Here is a 19,505-nt window from a genome sequence, read left to right as displayed (position 1 = left end):
CAACCCCAGTCCAGTGGTACCCAGGGAGACCTCCCTGTCACCTTCAGGGAGGACAATAAGGAGTCCTGGTATCATCCGGGTGTCAATCCTTGATGATTGGAAAACATCTCCTGGGGCAGGAGAGGGTTAAAAACGTTTTATGAGCCCCTGTGGGAACCTGCGAGCCTGAGGAGGGCATGAGAAAATCCTGAGGGTGCCTGGTGCCGTGTCCTGCAAGGGCTCCCTCCCTCTATGTTCCCAGGCTGCGAGGATGAATGCCACCGTAGAGAATAAAGTGGAAGTAGGGCTCAGCCAGGCTTGAGTGCCCAGGACTGTCACTGCCCGCCCCTGGGGAGGCCCCTTCCCCCACTCACCTCTGTACAATTGCTTCCTCTGTTCCCCAGCTCCGCTTCCCTCAGGGTCCCATGCAAACCAGACTCGTGATAAAGGCCACCATTGATGGGCACTTCCTCTGCACCAGGCACTGGGCCGGGCCCTCCAGACCCATTTTCTCATCGAATTCATAGCACCACCCCCACAGACTTGGTAGGCGTAGTCCTGTCCCCAAAATGAGGTTCACAGAGGTCAGAGGAATGATCTCAAGGTCATGGCGGCAGAGCCGAGGTGAGTGAAAAGCGGTGGGTTTTCCATGGTGCTTCTGGGGTCAAACAGGCCAGGCCGAGTCATAGAGTAATACTGACAACAACGATGGCTAGAGCTTACCGAGGACTTCATTTCAAGAGTGCACATACGCACTCACTTCACCGTGCGATCGAGGTGAATTAGGGCTCCCATTCTGCAGATAAGGAACCCAAGGCCCAGAGAGGGTGTGTGGCTTGCCCTGTGTCACAGCTGGTTAGTGGCTGGGCAGGACTTTGGACTCTTTGGAGTAGGGTGGGGCGGGGGCTGCCGCCCAGTCCATCTGTGTTCCCTGCTCCCCAGGCCAGCTTTGGTTCTCATGATATCCCTCCCAGAGGACCAGCATTTTCCTGGGGGTATTTGGGCTCGATCCAAGGTCTGGCAGGCACTGTCTGGGTGGGGGGAAAAGAAGTACCTATCCTTCCCCCTGGTGTCTGACCTCCAGCTGGCTGAGCCAGCACCTGGGCGGGGAAGAGGGTAGAATGGCGCTATTCAGAGAGTTTTCCTGATGCAATAACTGATTGCAAAACCTTTGCCATCCCTGAGCATTTTATGAAGGGTGGTAATTTTGCACAGCAGCAGGAAACCCCAAACTCAACCAGCTGCCAGAACAAGGCACTGCAGGTCAAATGCCAGTTCAGGAATACAGTAACCCTGAGGCTGGGGTGTTAGAGAAACACCAACCAGAACACCACCAATAACCGCGCAGTGGATCCAATTCTTCCAGCACTCCTAATCACGTTTGATCAACAAAGTTCACTCAGGTGGGTGAGGCAAACCCAAGTCTCAATTTACTGCCAACAACATGTGTTCACTCAAGGTCAGCAGATGTGGACAGGACAGAAGTAAGACTCAGACCTGACCTCCAGACTCTAGCTGTAGTGCTCATTTCTCCATAGTTGGGGACGATGGGTGATGCTTTCAGGAGAGTTCAGAGGCAAACAGAGGTGTCAGGGTGAGAGCAAGTACGGGAAGCTGTAGCCAGACTGACCCAAGTGCAAATCTTGGCTCTGCAAATCAGGCAGATTACTTAACCTCTCTGAACCTTACTTTCCTCCTCTGTGGGTGAGAGAGGGTTGTGGTTAAGGGTTTGAGCTGTGGAGTCAGAGTGCCTGGATTTTAATCCTGGTTGCGCTATTTATGACTTCCCTGGTGGCTCAGATGGTAAAGCATCTGCCTACAATGCAGGAGACCCAGGTTCAATCCCAGGGTCGGGAAGCTCCTGGAGAAGGAAATAGCAACCGACTCCAGTACTCTTGCCTGGAAAATCCCATAGACAGAGGAGCCTGGTAGGCTGAAGTCCATGGGGTTGCAAAGAGTTGGACACAACTGAGTGTAACCTGTGTGAATTTGGACAAGTCACTTAACCTCTCTGTGTTCATTTCCTTGTCTGTCAAATGAACATTTTTAAACCCACCTTGAGGATTTGCTTAGCTAATACTAGTGAGGCTCTTAGCACAGGCCCAGGTTATGGTAAGCAGTCAAAAATAATGAGCCATTATTGTTATCTACAAGATGGAGAAGAAAAGAGCTTTTGGGATGGAAGGAGATAACCCATTCCTGGTGTATGTGTGTGTGGTATGTGTGTGGGGAGGTGTTTGAAAGGAAGTGCATTCTTCACAGATGGAACTGGGGCCTTCTAGAAAGGAAGAAGAAACAGAAGAATGGGACCTGGGCCGGCCCTGGGCCTGCTTTGAGATGTTTCCTGCTGAACAACCACCTGGTCTTCACCTCTGTGTTTCATCGACTCCTTGCTGTGAATCAAGCGCGGCCTCTTTCCAGCCACTCCCCAGTCCCAGCAACAAATCCTTTGAGAGAACAACCTCAGGCCGGAAATCTTCCTGCCCAGAGCAGTGAAAGGGCCCAAATGTAAATATATGCAGGCCTCAGAGTTTCACAACTGCCCTGAGTCACTTCTCTTCACAGAAAACAGGGCCAAGGCATAAGAGTTCCCAATCTTATCAGTGAGGCTGAACCCAGGTGTCTTTCAGACTTTTTTCATTTGGTCATTTCCAAGTTCTCTCTATTGGAAGGAGGTTCTCTGGATGTTTATGCTGATGGCAAAAAGGAAATAGAACACAGCTGGGACCCAGGTTTCAAATTTCCCCCATGAAACATGATTTCTGTCTTAATTCTTAATTATCTCTGACCCTTTCCCAGCTGCCTCAGAGGCCTGGCACCTTGCCATGTATTAGTTAGACGCTCTTTCGTTTGCAAGTAGCTAGAATTATGGTATTACATAAATAGGAGGAGTTATTTTCTCACATAAAAAGAAATTCAAAATTGAATAAGGACTGTTGTTATTTTGGCAGCTCAGTGATGTCAAAGCCAGACACACCATGATTCTGCTGGTCTTTTCGTCACGTTGCAAGACGGTTGCTGCGGCTCCAGATGTCACGTCTGCCCTCAAGGCTGAAAAAGGAGGGAAGAGCACAAATTAGTGGCACTATTGGTGTTGAATATTTCTTTATCAGTCATTTATTGTTGCTTAAAATACAGTCGTAAAACTTAGTGGCTCAAAACAACAATTATTTATTGGTTCATGTTTCTTGGCATCAGAGTTTGGGCTGGGATCAGCTGGCAGTTCTTCCACTGGTCTAATGGGTTCACTCAGCGACAGCAGTTGGTGGCTCAGTAGGCGCTATATTGTCCAAGAGAGTCTAAGTTGTGTATTGCGTATCTGGTATTTGCTGCTGGCTTTTAAGATGTGATGACAGAAGCAGAGGTCAGAGTGATGCCATTGCTAGAAGGGGACCACTACCCAAGGACTGTAGGTAGCCTCTGCCAGCTGGAAAAGGCAAGAAGTGGACTCCTTCCCTGAAACTTTCAGAAAGATCAAACTCTGCCAATACCTTGATTTTACCCCAGTAAGACCAGTTTTGGACTTCAGACATCAGGAACTATAAGAGAATAAATGTGCTATGCCACTTATTGCAGCAGCAATAAGAAACTATCTCCCTCCATTGCTCTCTCATTCTCTAAGGTAGAGGTTAGCCAACTATGGCCTCGTTGCCTGATTTTGTAAATAACTTGTATTGGAACATACATGTCCTTCCCTATTATCTATGTCTGCTTTCACGCTGCAGCAGCACAGGAACTGTGACGGAGACTGAATGGCCCACAAAGTCTAAAATATTTACTATCTGGCCCTTTGTAAGAATAGCTTGCCAGCCCCTGCCTGCTCTAAGAGGCTGGCTGAGGCTTCCTTGCATGTTGGTTTCAGGATAGCAAGAGTACAAGAATTTGCTTCAAAGTTCTGGGAAAGAGCCAACAGTTTCAAAGCCTCCTTTTATCAGGAAAGCAAAGCCTTCCCACCGATTCCCAACCAGACATCCTTTCAATTTCATTGGCTAGAACCCAGTCACATGGCCACTCCCAGCCACTGGGGGAGCTGGGAAAGCAGGAACAGGATTCTCATGATTGGCTTAGGCTACTGGTGATCCGGGGTCATAGTCATACTTTTTGCATTTTCAAACTGGCATGGGGAACAAGTGAAAACAGTGACACTATTTTCAGGGGCTCCAAAATCACTGCAGATGGTGACTGCAGCCATGAAATTAAAAGACACTTTTTCCTTGGAAAAAGACCTATGACAAACCTAGACAGTGCATTAAAGAGCAGAGTCATCCCTTTGCCAACAAAGGTCTGTATAGTCAAAGCCATGGTTTTTCCACTATGGAAAAACCATGTATGGATGTGAGAGTTGGACCATAAAGAAAGCTGAGTGCCGAAGAATTGATGCTTTTGAACCGTGGTGCTAGAGAAGGCTCTTGACAGTCCCTTGGACTGCAAGGAGATCAAACCGGTCAATCCTAAAGGAAATCAGTCCTGACTATTCATTGGAAGGACTGATACTGAACCTGAAGCTCCAGTACTTTAGCAGCCTGATACAAAGAGCCAACTCATTGGAAAAGATCCTGATGCTGGGAAAGATTGAGGGCACGAGGAGAAGGGGCTGACAGAGGATGAGATGGTTGAATGGCATCACCAATTCAGTGAACATAAGTTTGAGCACGTTCTGGGAGACCATGAAGGACAGGAAAGACTGCATGCTGCAGTCCATGGGCTCTCAAAGAGTTGAACATGGCTTAGTGACTGAACAACATCAAGAATGGCAATCCTCTACTTGGCGGGTGTGTTCCATTAACCAGGAAAGGAAAAGGGATTTAAAGAGGCAGTTAGCAAAGTTTGCCCTTGATGTGTTGTCTGGGTGGCTCTGAACTTCTTGAATTTATTCATTCAACAAATAAACATCCAAATATCAAAATCAGCTATGTGCCCACTTCTGGACAAGGTTGGGGGAGGGAAGGGCTATAATTTCTGTCCTCAAGGAGTCTGCAAGACCCTGGAGAAACTCTTCCCAATAAACAAGAGAAGGTGTATACAAAGATTTTTCACTAAAGACCTATTTTCAAAGGGAGTTAGTAGAAGCAAGAGTGCCTCCATCAGGAGTGGATAAAGAAACTCTAGTTATATGATGGGCATGTTTATAGCAACTAAAATAAATGAACTAAGTCCTCACATATCAACCCAAATAATTCACCAACGCATCTTAAGTAAAAAAAAAAGGCAGAATGCCAAGTAATGTGTGCTCAATTCATTGATGTGAATTACAAAACATAAAACAATGGTATAAATTGCTTATAGATAAATACTGTCTTTTCATACTGTTCATGGGGTTCTCAAGGCAAGAATACTGAAGTGGTTTGCCATTCCCTTCTCCAGAGGACCACGTTTTGTCAGAACTCTCCACCATGACCCGTCTGTCTTGGGTGGCCCTACACGGCATGGCCTATAGTTTTAAGTTATTTTCATGAGTTTGAGTAAACTTCCGGGGTTGGTGATGGACAGAGAGGCCTGGTGTGCTGGGATCGCAAAGAGCCAGACACGACTGAGTGACTGAACTGAACTGAAATACTGTCTAGTAAAAGAAGATAAACATAGGGGAAGAGGGAAGGGGTATATAGCTGAAACTCTAATAATTTATTTCCTTAAAGCATAGATAAAGGATTAAAATAAACAATAAATTTAAATAACAAGGCAAAATAAAATCTGAAAAGGTTTTTTTAAAAAGTGGAAAGACATACAGATGGCAAACAGGAACATGAAAAGATGCTCAGCATCACTAAAGATCAGGGAAATGCAAATCAAAACCACAATGAGATACCACCCCACACCTGTCAGAATGACGACTATCAAAAGAACAACAAATACCAAGTGCTGGGACTCATGTGAGGAAAAGGGAGCCCTGGTAATATAACCGAGAAGGGCACGGCAGCCCACTCCAGTGTTCTTGCCTGGAGAAGCCCAGGGACGGGGGAGCCTGCTGGGCTGCCGTCTATGGGGTCGCAGAGTCGTACACGACTGAAGCGACTTAGCAGCAGAAGCAGTAATGTAATGTGGGAATGTAAGTTGGTGTAGCTGCAATGAAAAACAGTATGGAGATTCCTCAAAAATTTAAAAATAAAACTGCTATACAATCCAGCAATCCCACCTTTGGGTATTTATCTGAAGAAAATGAAAACACTAATTCCTAAAGATATATGCACCCCTATCTTCATTGCAGCATTCTTTACAATAGCCAAGATACGGGAGCAACCTAGATAGATCTGTCAATAGATAGGTGGGTAAAGAGGATGTCGTATGTACATGCAATGGAATATCAACCATAAAAAAGAGTAACATCTTGCCATTAATGACAACGTAGTTTGACCTGGAGGATATTATGTTGAGTGAAATAAGTCAAGTAAAGATAAATACTGTATGATTTCACTTACACATGAAATCTGAGAAACAAAACATATGAACAAACGTAATTAAACAGAAACAGTCATAGATACTGAGAACAAACAGGTGGTTGCCAGAGGAGTGTGGGATGGGGGAGTGAGAAATAGGTGAGGGAGATTAGAAGGTACAAACTTGCAGTCACAAAATAAATGAGTCACAGATATGAAATGTACAGTGGGGGATTATATTCAATAACAATGTAAGATTTTGTATGGTGGCAGATGACAACTAGACTTAACCATGGTGATAATTTTGAAATGTATAGAAATATTGAATCACTATGCTGTGTACCCAGAGAAGGCAGTGGCACCCCACTCCAGTACTCTTGCCTGGAAAATCCCATGGACGCAGGAGCCTGGTAGGCTGCACTCCATGGGGTCGCTAGGAGTCGGACACAACTGAGCAACTTCACTTTCACGTTTCACTTTCATGCATTGGAGAAGGAAATGGCAAGCCACTCCAGTGTTCTTGCCTGGAGAATCCCAGGGATGGGGGAGCCTGGTGGGCTGCCATCTATGGGGTCGCACAGAGTCGGACACGACTGAAGCAACTTAGCAGCAGCATGCTGTGTTCCAGGAGCTAACATGGTGTCATTGGTCAGTTGTACTTCAAAAACAAACAAACTCGGTTACAGAAAGAAAAAAATACCAGACTTGTCAGTACTGGAGGCGGAAGGTGGGGGCGGGGGAATTGGATGAAGGTGGTCAAAAGGTATAAACTTGCAGCTGTAAGATAAATAAGAACTAGGGATATAATGTACACCCTGATAAATGTAACTAACACTGCTGTACATTATAATTGAAAACTGTTGAGGGAGTAAATCCTAAGAGTTCTCAACACAAGGAAAAAAATCTTTTCTCTCTATTTGATGTTAAATGTATATGAGATGATAGGTGTTCACTAAACCCATTGTAGTAATTATTCCTTGATCTATGTCAGTAGAATCGTTATGTTATAGGCCTCAGACTTATACAGTGCTGTATGTCAATGATGTCTCAATAAAACAGAAAAAAATAAACAAAATTTTAAATTTTTTAAAGAAAATTTAAAAAATAAAAACCTAAATTATTTAAGAAAAAAAAAATTACCGGGATTTCAAAGGGACAGCTCCAATGACTATGAGGGTTTCTGGGTTTGGGTTTTTGAATTTTCTTTGTTTTCTGTCATTTCATTGAAGATTGAAGCTGGAGTTCAATTTCTCCACCAACACTAAAGTAGGGAAAATCAGAGGTCAGCCCAAATTCTGTCACTGGTGCAAATCCTTACTTCTAAGCCTCAATATCCTCTTCTGTAAAATGGGCTTGTGGCAGAGCTGTCTAAATGACCAACTGGACACAATAAACATTTTTTATAGAGCTGCTCAAATGCCCACCTTCTTGCCAATTTCTCTTTCCCTCTCCATGCCCTAAGCCTACAGTCAGGGACAGGGAACCCTGAGGTAGAATAAGGCATCTCCTGTCTTCATGCAAAATACACCCTCTGAGGTGAGAGTCAACTATCATTGCCCCAGGGAGGGAATAAGCGACATCACCAGGGTCAGCAGGTGCTTCGGTGGGAACTGGGGAAGTATGTGGACGCCCTGAGTAGATGGCGGAGGAGGCACCCCTGCACTTTCTCTTTTGGGGCTACAGCAGGGATTTCCCTCGAGAAGAGCCTCCTTCCTCCTTGCCTTCTGACCAGCCCGTGCAGTCCACTTGCCCGGTGTTTCACATCCCCTGGGCGGGTTCTGTCCCTTCCAAGGAAGGTACTCAGGGCGCCCAAGTCACCTCCCCCAGAGCAGCCACTGTTTCCATGGTGACCCTGAGCCTGTGCAGAAACCAGATGTGGGGAGAGAACATGCCCAGCCGTCCCTCGGGCATCTGGTGGCCTCCCACGTCCACAGGGCCTGGCCCCAAGCACCATCATCATCGTCGTTTGCATTGTCATCATCCTTGCCAGTGTCTGCACAGCCTTCCTGTTCTGAGTGCCCTGGATGCAGCAGGTCCTTTGTGGGCATGAAGACATGTAGATCTCGCTGAGCCCCGTGAGCTGGACTCAGTGGTCCCTCCTTCCTGAGCAGCCGCAGTGTAGTGAAGCTAAGTGGCCCAGCTCACACAGCTGGTCGGTAACAGAGTTAGAACTTTCCCTGAAAGTGAAAGTGAAAGTCACTCAGTCGTGTCCGACTCTTTGTGATCCCATAGACTATACAGTCCATGGAATTCTCCAGGCCAGAATACTGGAGTGGGTAGCTTTTCCCTTCTCCAGGAGATCTTCCCAACCCAGGGATTGAACCCAGGTCTCCCGCATTGCAGGTGGTTTTTTTACCAGCTGAGCCACAAGGGAAGCTCAAGAATACTGTAGTGGGTAGCCTATCCCTGTCCAGGGAATCTTCTTGACCCAGGAATCGAACCGGGGGCTCCTGCATTGCAGGCAGATTCTGTACCAACTGAGCTGTGAAGGAAGCCCAAAATTTGGCCTGGAGTGTTAGTATCCATCTGGCTGCAAAGCCTGAGCTTTTACCTCTTATAGTCCCCGTACCCTGTTGCCTCTCTTCCCAGGGAGAGGCAGGATGTGGGATCTGAACACGCTCCCCACCTTCATCCCCTGCGAGGCAGCAGGGGAGGCTGAGCATTCTCTGGAATTGCCCTGACGATGACTCATGGCGCTCAGCCATCTCCTCTCAGGAAACACTAGGTTAATTGTGGTCCATTGTTGCTCTCCCCGCTCGCATGTGAGTGAGTGTGAGTGACTGTGGAACAGAGAGGAGGCAGTTCCTGGGCAGGGGGCACAGAGAGAGGAGGGGGGATTCTTGGGAACATGAGGTGTCCCTTTCCGGAGCCGGAGGTCTGAGCGCCACCTCATCAGGGGCAGGGAGAAGAAGAGAGTCGGGGACCTCTGCCCAGCTCTCAAGGATGCCCTGCAAATTGTATTACCAACCACCCTCCATGTGCCAGGCATGGGGAGATGGTGCAAGAGTGGGAGAATGGGGCGGAGATGATTCAGAAGCCTGACAGGCAGGAGAGAGATTTGAAATCACTTCTGTGGGCAGAAGAGAGTGGACTTGGGAAACTGAGGAGGTTGCCGGGCAGGGTTGAGAAGCAGGTGTGATGGAGACCACAGATCTCTGGGGCAAGCGAGGGCCTGTGGGGATGGATGTACTGGGAAAGGAAGGAATGATTCCAGATTTACAGGTGTTCCCGACACCCTGCCAGCCCGCCCCCACAAGACGGGAACATGTGTGAGTGGCCACTGGGATTAAATGAGGCGGCCTAGGTTCCGGTGAGAAGAACTGACTCATTTGAAAAGACCCTGATGCTGGGAAAGATTGAAGGCGGGTGGAGAAGGGGATGACAGAAGATGAGATGGTTGGATGGCATCACTGACTCAATGGACATGAGTTTGAGCAAAGCTCTGGAAGTTGGTGATGGACAGGGAAACCTGGCGTGCTGCAGTCCATGGGTTTGCAGAGTCCGACACAACTGAGCGATTGAACTGAGCTGAGGTTTCAGTGCAGGGGCTGCCACTTGCCAGGAGTGGGAGAACTTGAATAAGTCAGTGCACCCTCTGTAAGCACAGAAAACACAGACATCAAGGGCAGCACACCTGGCTGGATCCCCATGGCTGGGTCCATGGCTCAGAGTGAAGCCAGGGGAAGGACAGTGGATGGTCAGTGGGTCGGCCCAATGCTACTTCCTAGAACATCCACCAAAACGTGTAAGATCTTTGTCAAGCATAACAAAGTCCACTGTTTTGTAGACGTCTTTCCATTTGAGTAAGTGTAGATCTACACAACGAAAAAATAAAACGAAATACAAGGACTTCCCTAACAGTCCAGTGGTCAAGACTCCATGCTCCCACTGCAGGGGCCACGAGTTCCATCCCTCATCAGGAAACTAAAATCCCCATGCGCCATGCAGTGCGGCCAAAAAATAAATAAATAACATTTTAAAATAAAATACAAATAATAAAAATTAATCTCCCTGGTTTCTTTGTACTTTTAACAGTATGTTGCCTATTGAATTTAAAATTACACACATACCAGAGTTTAAAAAATGATATAAATGAACTTATTAACCAAACAGAAACAGACTCATAGAAACAGGCATAGAAAACAAACTTATGGTTACCAAAGGGGAAAGGAAGGGGTGAGGGAGGGATAAATTAGGAGTTTGGGATTAACAGGCTTCCCTGGCGGCTCAGATGGTAAAGAGTCTACCTGTAATGCAAGAGACCTGGGTTCAATCCCTGGGTCAGGAAGGTACCCTGGAGAAGGAATGGCTAACCCACTCCAGAAATTCTTGCCTGGAAAATTCCATGGACAGAGGAGCCCGGTGGGCTACAGTCCATGGGTCGCAAAGAGTCGGACACAACTGAGTGACTAACAGACACACACTGCTGCTGCTAAGTTGCTTCACTGGTGCCCGACTCTGTGCAACTCCACAGAAGGCAGCCCACCAGGCTGTCCCATCCCTGGGATTCTCCAGGCAAGAACACTGGAGTGGGTTGCCATTTCCTTCTCCAACAGATACACACTACTATATATAAAATAGATAACCAACAAGGACCTACCATTTAGCACAGGGAACTATATTCACTATCTTGTAATAAACTGTAGTGGAAAAGAATCTGAAAAGGAATATCTATATCCATATCTATATCTATGTCTATATATATGTATGTATATAACCGATTCACTTTCATATGTATATATATAACTGTACACCTGAAAATAACATCACATTGTAAGTCAACTATACTTCAATTAAAAAAAGGAAACTCCCCAAAATAAAATAAAATTGCATGCACACTCACATCTGTGGCTTGTCTGTCACTTCCTTTGGACAACACTGGTCTAGCTGACTCCTTAGGTCTGGTCCCACTTAGATTAGAAGATGGAATGACAGCCCATCCCTCCTCATTTAAAAGTCCTTCCTCAGGGCAGAGGCAGCTGCATTAATTAGGCTTTTGTTGCATAACAAACCACCCCAAAAGGTAGTGGCTTCCAACACGTGTTTATTTAGCTAACAGTTCTGTGAGTCTGCAACTTGGGCCAGGCTCAGCTGGTCCATTCTTCTTTCAATCTTGGCTGGCTATACTCAGTGTTCACAGTCAGTTGGGCAGCTCTGATTCCGGGGTTTGGCTGCCCATGGCCAGGGTGACAGAGAAACAAAGTCTGTGTCCCTTGTCACCCACCAGGCAAGCCCAGGATTATTCACACAGCGGGCCCGAGACTCCAAAAGCTACAGAACGCAAGCTGCAGGACGTTTGGCAGCCTAGCTCAGAACTCAGCCCAGGGCACCTGAGGCATAGCTGTTGTCCAAAGCTAGTGTGAGGCTCAGCCTAAACTCAAGGGCTGGGAAAACAGACTGCCTCTATAGTGAGAAGCCCTGTCAAGAATTGGGGCCATTTTTGCAATCCACTTTCACCAGCTGAGTGGCTCCAAACAAGGAAAGGACTCACCTTGTTCCCTGGTCCCGCTATCTGTCAGGACCTCACTGGTGATTTTCATGGGCTTTAGGCACTTGGCCCCCATGGGCTCCTTCCTCCATAAAATGAATGAACATTTGAATAAAAGTTGGGACTTTCCTGGTGGTCCAGTGGCTAAGGTGCAGAGGGGCTGGGTTTGATTCCTGGTCAGGGAATCAGATCCCACATGCTATAACTGAAGATCCTGCATGCCGAAGCTAAGACCTTATGCAGCCAAATTAATTAAATTTTTTAAAAAATTAAAAATTACTAAATAAAAGTTATATTTTATGACTACATTGATACAATGATGAGCATATCCTTTTTTTTTCTTCAGATTTTTAAAAGAAAAGGAAATTGAACCATTTTCATGGGCACCTAGAAGTCTCCTGGGCCCGAGGTATTGGGTGTCCTGCGCCTGGCAGACAAGTTGGTCCTGCTCTTGGTGGCTGCGTGGGCACAGGGCACCCCAACCCTGAGTGGCTCAGAGGCCCAGCAATTGCTCAGCCACCTGGGAGTCATTCAGGGTGCCAAAGGGTGGGGCAGGTGTCCTCTGACTGAGTTACATATTTCCCCAATTAACTGTGTTTCTAATACCCTATGAGAACCTCAGTGCTTTGTCCTTCATTTAAATGATGAACCATTGTTAGGCTCCCAGGGAACCTCCTGGAAGCCAGGTGAAACCAGGAAGTGCATTCAGGGCTTCAGAGGGCGATACTGACATCAGGGCCCTTCCCCTTTGTCCATCACTTTCCATCTGCTAAGGGCTTTCCCACGCTTCCCTGCCTTTGAACCTCACACCCACTGTTTGAGGTGGATGCAACAGATGGTCCTCCCCCCCTTTTCACAGATGCAGAAACTGAGGCTTGGAGATGTCACAGGACCTACCAGTTTAGAGGCAGAGTCACCAAGGAGCCCCGGTTCCAAGATAGGAAGTGCTGGGTTTCCACATGCCAGGTGATGTGGCCCTTGCAGTCACTGGTGTGGCCCTCGCGGTCACACCAGTGACCGCTGGCCCTGGTAACCCGAGGCTCCCCTTACACCTGAAGGAGGCCAGCCACAGAGTGCAGGCCTTCACTGATGACCTGTGTGGAGATTTCCTGATGGGTCAGAGGTGTAGGCCACATGAATTTGGGGTGGGGTGGGCTGGGTGGTTCTTTCAGCTTCTTGAGGAAGTAATTTATGGCAGCTCTTCAAAATCAAAGCCTGCTTTTTGCTTCTTCTCAGATATGCATACTAGTCTGTTGTTTTTGACAAGGCTATATTACCACAAGTCCTATTTATTTAAAAAGCCTATTAAAAACTAAAACTAGAGCTACCGTATGACCCTATAATCCCACTCTTGTGCGTATATCCAGAGAAAAACATGGTCCAAAAGGATACATGTGCCCCAATGTTCAGAGCAGCACTATTTACAATAGCCAAGACAGGAAAGCAACCTTGGGCTTCCCTGGTGGCTCAGACGGTAAAGCATCTGCCTGCAATGCGGGAGACCCAGTTTCGATCCCTGGGTTGGGAAGATCCCCTGGAGAAGGAAATTGCAACCTACTCCAGTACTCTTGCCTGGAAAATCCCATGGACAGAGGAACCTGGTAGGCTACAGTCCATGGAGTTGCAAAGAGTCAGACATGACTGAGTGATTTTACTTTCCTTTCCTGCCCACAATGCAAGAGACCCAGATTCGATCCCTGGGTTGGGAAGATTCCCTGAAGAAGGAAATAGTAACCCACTCCAGTATTTTTGCCTGGAAAATCCCATGGACAGAGGAGCCTTGCAGGGCTACAGTCCATGGAGTTGCAAAGAGTCAGACACAACTTAGTGACTAAACCACCACCATAGGAAGCAACCTAAATGTCCATCAACAGAGGAATGAATAAAGAAGATGTGTTACATATATATCATGAAATACTAATCAACCATTATAATGCCATTTGCAGCAACATGGATGGGCCTAGAGATTTTCATGCTGCTGCTGCTGCTGCTAAGTCGCTTCAGTCGTGTCCGACTCTGTGTGACCCCATAGATGGCAGCCCCCCAGGCTCCACCATCCCTGAGATTCTCCAGGCAAGAATAGTGGAGTGGGTTGCCATTTCCTTCTCCAATGTATACTGAGTGAAGTAAATCAGACAGAGAAGGAGAAATATCATATGACATCCCTTATGTGAGGAATATAAAGAGAAGTGATACAAATGAACTTTCAAAACAGAAAGACTCACAGTCTTAGAGAAAGAACTTTTGGTTGCCTGGGGGAAGGGATAGTTAGGGGGTTTGGATGGACATGTACACACTCCTGTATTTAAAACGGATAACCAACGAGGACCTACTGTACAGCACAGGGAACTCTGCTCAATGTTACGTGGTGGCCTGGATGCCAGTGTGGTTTGGGAGAGAATGGATACATGTATACATTGGCTGACTCTCTTTGCTGTTCACCTGAAACTATCACAGCGTTGTTAATCGGCTATAACCCAATACAAAATAACGTTTTTTAAAAAGAAAAAAAGCATATTAAAAAGGACAGAACTTAAAGTCAAGTGGCCCTGTCTTTTCTCCCATCTTCCAGCAGGGCAGCTGACCTAACCTCTCTGACCCAGCCTCCTGAATCTGAAATGATCAGCCAACACCTGGAGCTCCTTTGTGAGGTTTAAGGAAGAAGGATTCAGCAAGTCCCTAGCCCAGAGCTCAGAGGCCAGCTCTAGGCCTCCTGGAAGCACTCATGGTCAGGACTCTCTGCTGCTGCTGCTGCTAAGTCGCTTCATTCGTGTCCGACTCTGTGCGACCCCATAGACGGCAGCCCACCAGGCTCCCCGTCCCTGGGATTCTCCAGGCAAGAACACTGGAGTGGGTTGCCATTTCCTCCTCCAATGCATGAAACTGAAAAGTGAAAGTGAAGTCACTCAGTCGTGTCCGACTCTTCGCAGCCCCCTGGACTACAGCCTACCAGGCTCCTCCGTCCATGGGATTTTCAAGGCAAGAGTACTGGAGTGGTTGCCATTGCCTTCTCCGTCATTACTCCTAGACATAACCAATTAGATCATATCTTCTTATTTTCAATAAGCAGTCAGCACCTCTCAAATAATGCAGGACATTGATTTCCAGGTATTTATCTCTGTATACTATTTATCCAAATAGATTTACATTGGAATTGAGCACTTTAGAAATGTATTAATAGCAAAAATATATTAAACACTCATAATTGGACCACATATGGCTTTCTTTGTCTTCTATATAGATATACTTACTCATTCATTAATTCACTTATAGTAATACCATCCAGACCTTTGAATATTAATAGCCTGAGAACAAAATCCTGAGTATTAACTTCTGTTGTATAGGTGTTAACTAGGTCTCTGACCTCAGAGTTACAGGGTTTAACCAAATCATTTATTCACACACACCTCTAGTCTCTGTTTAATTTGCCTAAGGCCTTGCATCCAGCATCCATAGGGGCAGAGAGGACCCCGCCCCTCGCCAGGCAGTCTTAAAACCCCTGCCGGCTCCCCTGCTCCTGGCCATTCCCATGCGGCCTCTGTGGATGAAACATGCAGTTCATCACCGCGGACCAAAGTAGCCTAAATACTCTAAGCGTCATGGACATTTTTCTGTGACAACATGAAAAATCGGAACTCTTAGCCCTCACAGTGCCTGTCAGGGAGTGTGGGGTCCAGCCCTGCCTGCCCCCCCAGAGCCAGACCGGTGTAAACTGAGGTGCAGGGGGGTGGGGGGGGGAGCCTGGAGCCTGCATACCAGTCATACTTCCCACGCGCGCCTGCCCACCCAAGCCATTCCAGTTAGCTAGCTGCTAAGGATGTCCTCCCTGCTGGCCCTGAGAAACCACCCTGTGCCTGGCTGGCCCCTGTGTCCCTCAGGTGATGGTGACAACATGTTTCCTGCTCTAGCTTTGGAGCCCTACGTAAGGTCAGATCCCAGAGCGGAGGAGAGGGCTTCAGCTCTCAATTCAGTGCTGCCGCGGACATGCTGGACTCAACATGCCAGACTTGGGGCATAGAGACAGCCTGGACAGCCAGGCTGCCTGGAGTCATTTGCCGATGAGTTTAGTGGACTGTGGAGAGGACCAGGGGGCCCTGAAGGTACAGAGCAGGGGGTACCTAATAAACCCAGTTGAGACAGGTCTAGGAAAGGTGAGATCAGGGCAGGCTTCCTGGAGAAGGTGATAGTTGAGCTGTATTCTGGATATCACACAGAGATGGGAAGGGCATTCCAGGCAAAGGGCTCAGTCTGGGCAGAGGCTTGGAGGCATGTGAGCCTGGTGAGGGGGAGGGGATTAGGAGAAAATGGGGACACCCACACTCGGAGGGGCCTGAGTATAAGTTGTAGACTTTGTCCTGGGGCCCTGGGGAGCAGGCCGGGAGCGAGGGATGGCCAGCTCTGTGATTCTAGGTCTAACTCTAGCTACCTCACAGGAATGGACAATGGGCAGAAAAGGGTAGGACTCTTGGAGGCAAAGAGGTCCCTTCGGAGCTGCTGCAGAGGCCAGCTAGGAGGGGAGGGCAAGGGTCCTATGAAGACCATGGCACTGGCAAGGTGGAAGTCACAGAGGAGGGGACCCAGATCTGGGTGCCTCGTGTGAGAAGGGGCGAGTAAGGGGCAGGGGGCCCAGGAGAGCACAGCTCCCAGCTTGCGGGGCCAAGAGCCTGGACCCCTAACAGAAGGACAAGCCCATTTTCCAGATTGTGTCAGGAGACAGGGCTGGAAATGAAAGGTCTCAAGATACTAGCATACCTCAATCTATTGCACTTTGTTTTATTGTCCTTTGCAGATACTACATTTGTTTTTGTTTTACAAATTGAAGGTTTGTGGCAACTCTGCATCGAGCAAGTCCATCTGTGCTATTTTTCCAGCAGCATTTGCTCACTTCATGTCTGTGTCTCAGATTTTGGTTATTCTTGCAGTATTTCATCTTTTTCCTTGTTATGTTTGTCATGGTGATCTGTGATCAGTGATCTTTGATGTTACTATTGCAATTGTTTTGTTGTTATTGTTTTGTATTTTTAGATTAAGATATATACTTTTTTTTTAGACACAGCGCTATTGTACATGTAATAGACCACAGTAGAGTGTAAACATAGCTTTTATATGCACTGGAAAACCAAAAGCTTGTGTGACCTGCTTTATTGCAATATTCATTTTACTGCGGCAGTCTAGACTCGAACGCACATCTTCAAGGTCTACCTGTACTTGTGCAGGGCTGGGCCACTCGTTCCCAAGTGTCCACTATGAGAGATAGAGCTCAGGAAAGCCTGGGTTATCGGATGTGAACAGCCATTGGAAAAGACCTTAATGCTGGGAAAGATTGAGGGCAGAAGGAGAAGAGGGCACCAGAGGATGAGATGGCTGGATGGCATCAACAATGCAATGGACATGAACTTGGGCAAATTTTGGGAGATGATGAGGGACTGGGAGGCCTGGCATGTTGCAGTCCATGGGATCGCAGAGACTTGGACAAGACTGGGCGGCTGAACAACAACAACAGAGGGAAGCGAAAGGAAGATCAGTGTCATCAAGCCCTGATGAGGATGTGGGGCAGTGTAGACGAGCATTCATTGAAGACAAGGGGACAGCTTAGGAAAGCCATCTGGCAATATCTACTGATGTCAAGCTCATTTCAACATGTGGTGGATGCCCAGCAAATGCAGAGCCAGTGAATGAATGAAGAAGGCTAGGGGCAGCCACAGGGCAGACAGAGAGGGGCGATCAGAGAGGTGGGTGGGGAGCCGCCACACTCTGACGGGGGTGGGAAGATGCTGGGGCTCAGTGACCATGCCTCAGAGGGCTTGTGGCTTAGACACCTTTTGGACATATTGAACGATTTGCATTCCTTCTTTTAATCCTCTTTCCCACAGTCATTCACGTTTTCTTTTCTTCCCAGATATTTCTGTATCACCCACTACTTGCCAGGCACCTTGCCAGGCTGAACATCCAGTAATGACCAAGAAAGACCCAGTCCTCACCCTCATGGAGCCTACAGACTGGACATGGAGATGCAGAAACGAATAGGTACATGGGAACTGTCATGTTTCCTGGGCACAGATGTCTTCCTGGGCACTTCTCTGGGAGGTGGAGTCCTAGCAAAGATGGTAATTACAGGCTCTAAGGCCCTTTCACTCTGTGATCCCATCTGCTTGTGACCATCTTCCTGAGGGTTGACGCAGCCATGACTGTTCCCATTTTACAGATGAGAAATGGAGAGGTGACCTGCCCAAGTTCACACAGGCTCCACACTATAACCCAACCCTTATATAAACCTTGGGGAAAAAGTATGTTAGGAAACTGCAGGGAAGCAAGCCCTAGTTCTGTAGATTTGCTTATTCTGGACATTTTAAATGAATGGAATCATATCATATGTTGTGGTCTTTGTAGCTGGTTTCTCATACTTAGCCCAGTGTTTTCAAGGTTCACCCGTGCTGTAGAATGCATCCGTACCTCATTTGTTTTCATTGCTGAGTAATATTCTGTTGTATGGATAGACTGTTTCATTTATCCATTCACCTACTGATGCACATTTGTGTTGTTTCCACCTTTCACATGTTACAAATGATGCTGCTGGGAACATTCGTGTATGAGTTTTGTGTGAACACATTTCTCATGGGTAAACACCCAGGAATTTCTGGGTCAGATATAATTCTATGTTCACACTGCCACTGTTTGGCAGGAAGCAAAATCAGTCCCAATTTTCAGATAAGAAATAGAGACTCCAAAAAGTCCAGTGACCCTCCCAGTTGTATAGAGAAAGTGACCGAAGAGGTTTTCTGTATAGTATCAGTCCAGTTTAGTCATTTAGTTGTGTCCGACTCTTTATGACCCCATGAATCGCAGCACACAAGGCCTCTCTGTCCATCACCGACTCCCAGAGTTCACTCAAACTCATGTCCATCAGGTCAGTGATGCCATCCAGCCATCTCATCCTCTGTCGTCCCCTTCTCCTCCTGCCCCCAATCCCTCCCAGCATCAGGGTCTTTTCCGATGAGTCAACTCTTTGCATGAGGTGGCCAAAGTATTGGAGTTTCAGCTTCAGCATCAGTCCTTCCAAAGAACACTCAGGACTGATCTCCTTTAGAATGGACTGGTTGGATCTTCTTGCAGTCCAAGGGACTCTTGAGTCTTCTCCAACACCACAGTTCAAAAGCATCAATTCTTCAGTGCTCAGCTTTCTTCACAGTCCAACTCTCACATCCATACATGATCACTGGAAAAACCATAGCCTTGACTAGATGGACCTTTGTTGGCAAAGTAATGTCTCTGCTGTTGAATATGCTATCTAGGTTGGTCATAATTTTCCTTCCAAGGAGTAAGCATCTTTTAATTTCATGGCTGCAATGACCATCTGCAGTGATTTTGGAGCCCAAAAAAATAAAGTCTGACACTGTTTCCACTGTTTCCCCATCTATTTCCCATGAAGTGATGGGACCAGATGCCATGATCTTCGTTTTCTGAATGTTGAGCTTTAAGCCAACTTTTTCACTCTCCTCTTTCATTTTCATCAAGAGGGTTTTTAGTTCCTCTTCACTTTCTGCCATAAGGGTGGTGTCATCTGCATATCTGAGGTTATTGATATTTCTCCCAGCAATCTTGATTCCAGCTTGTGCTTCTTCCAGCCCAGCGTTTCTCATGATGTACTCTGCATATAAGTTAAA

The 19,505-nt window shown here is 47.1% G+C and overlaps 1 long non-coding RNA gene across 1 annotated transcript; it reads left to right on the top strand.

Moving 5' to 3' along the window:
* The first annotated feature begins 185 nt into the window (after positions 1 to 185).
* LOC123329394 lies at positions 186 to 3,953 on the top strand. Its single transcript, XR_006544778.2, has 2 exons — positions 186 to 603; positions 2,931 to 3,953. It is a non-coding gene; the product is annotated as an uncharacterized LOC123329394 (long non-coding RNA).
* The last annotated feature ends 15,552 nt before the right edge of the window (positions 3,954 to 19,505 follow it).

Source organism: Bubalus bubalis, chromosome 15 (assembly GCF_019923935.1).
Source record: "Bubalus bubalis isolate 160015118507 breed Murrah chromosome 15, NDDB_SH_1, whole genome shotgun sequence".
Taxonomy (NCBI): domain Eukaryota; kingdom Metazoa; phylum Chordata; class Mammalia; order Artiodactyla; family Bovidae; genus Bubalus; species Bubalus bubalis.
This window is presented reverse-complemented; position numbering and strand designations above follow the sequence as displayed.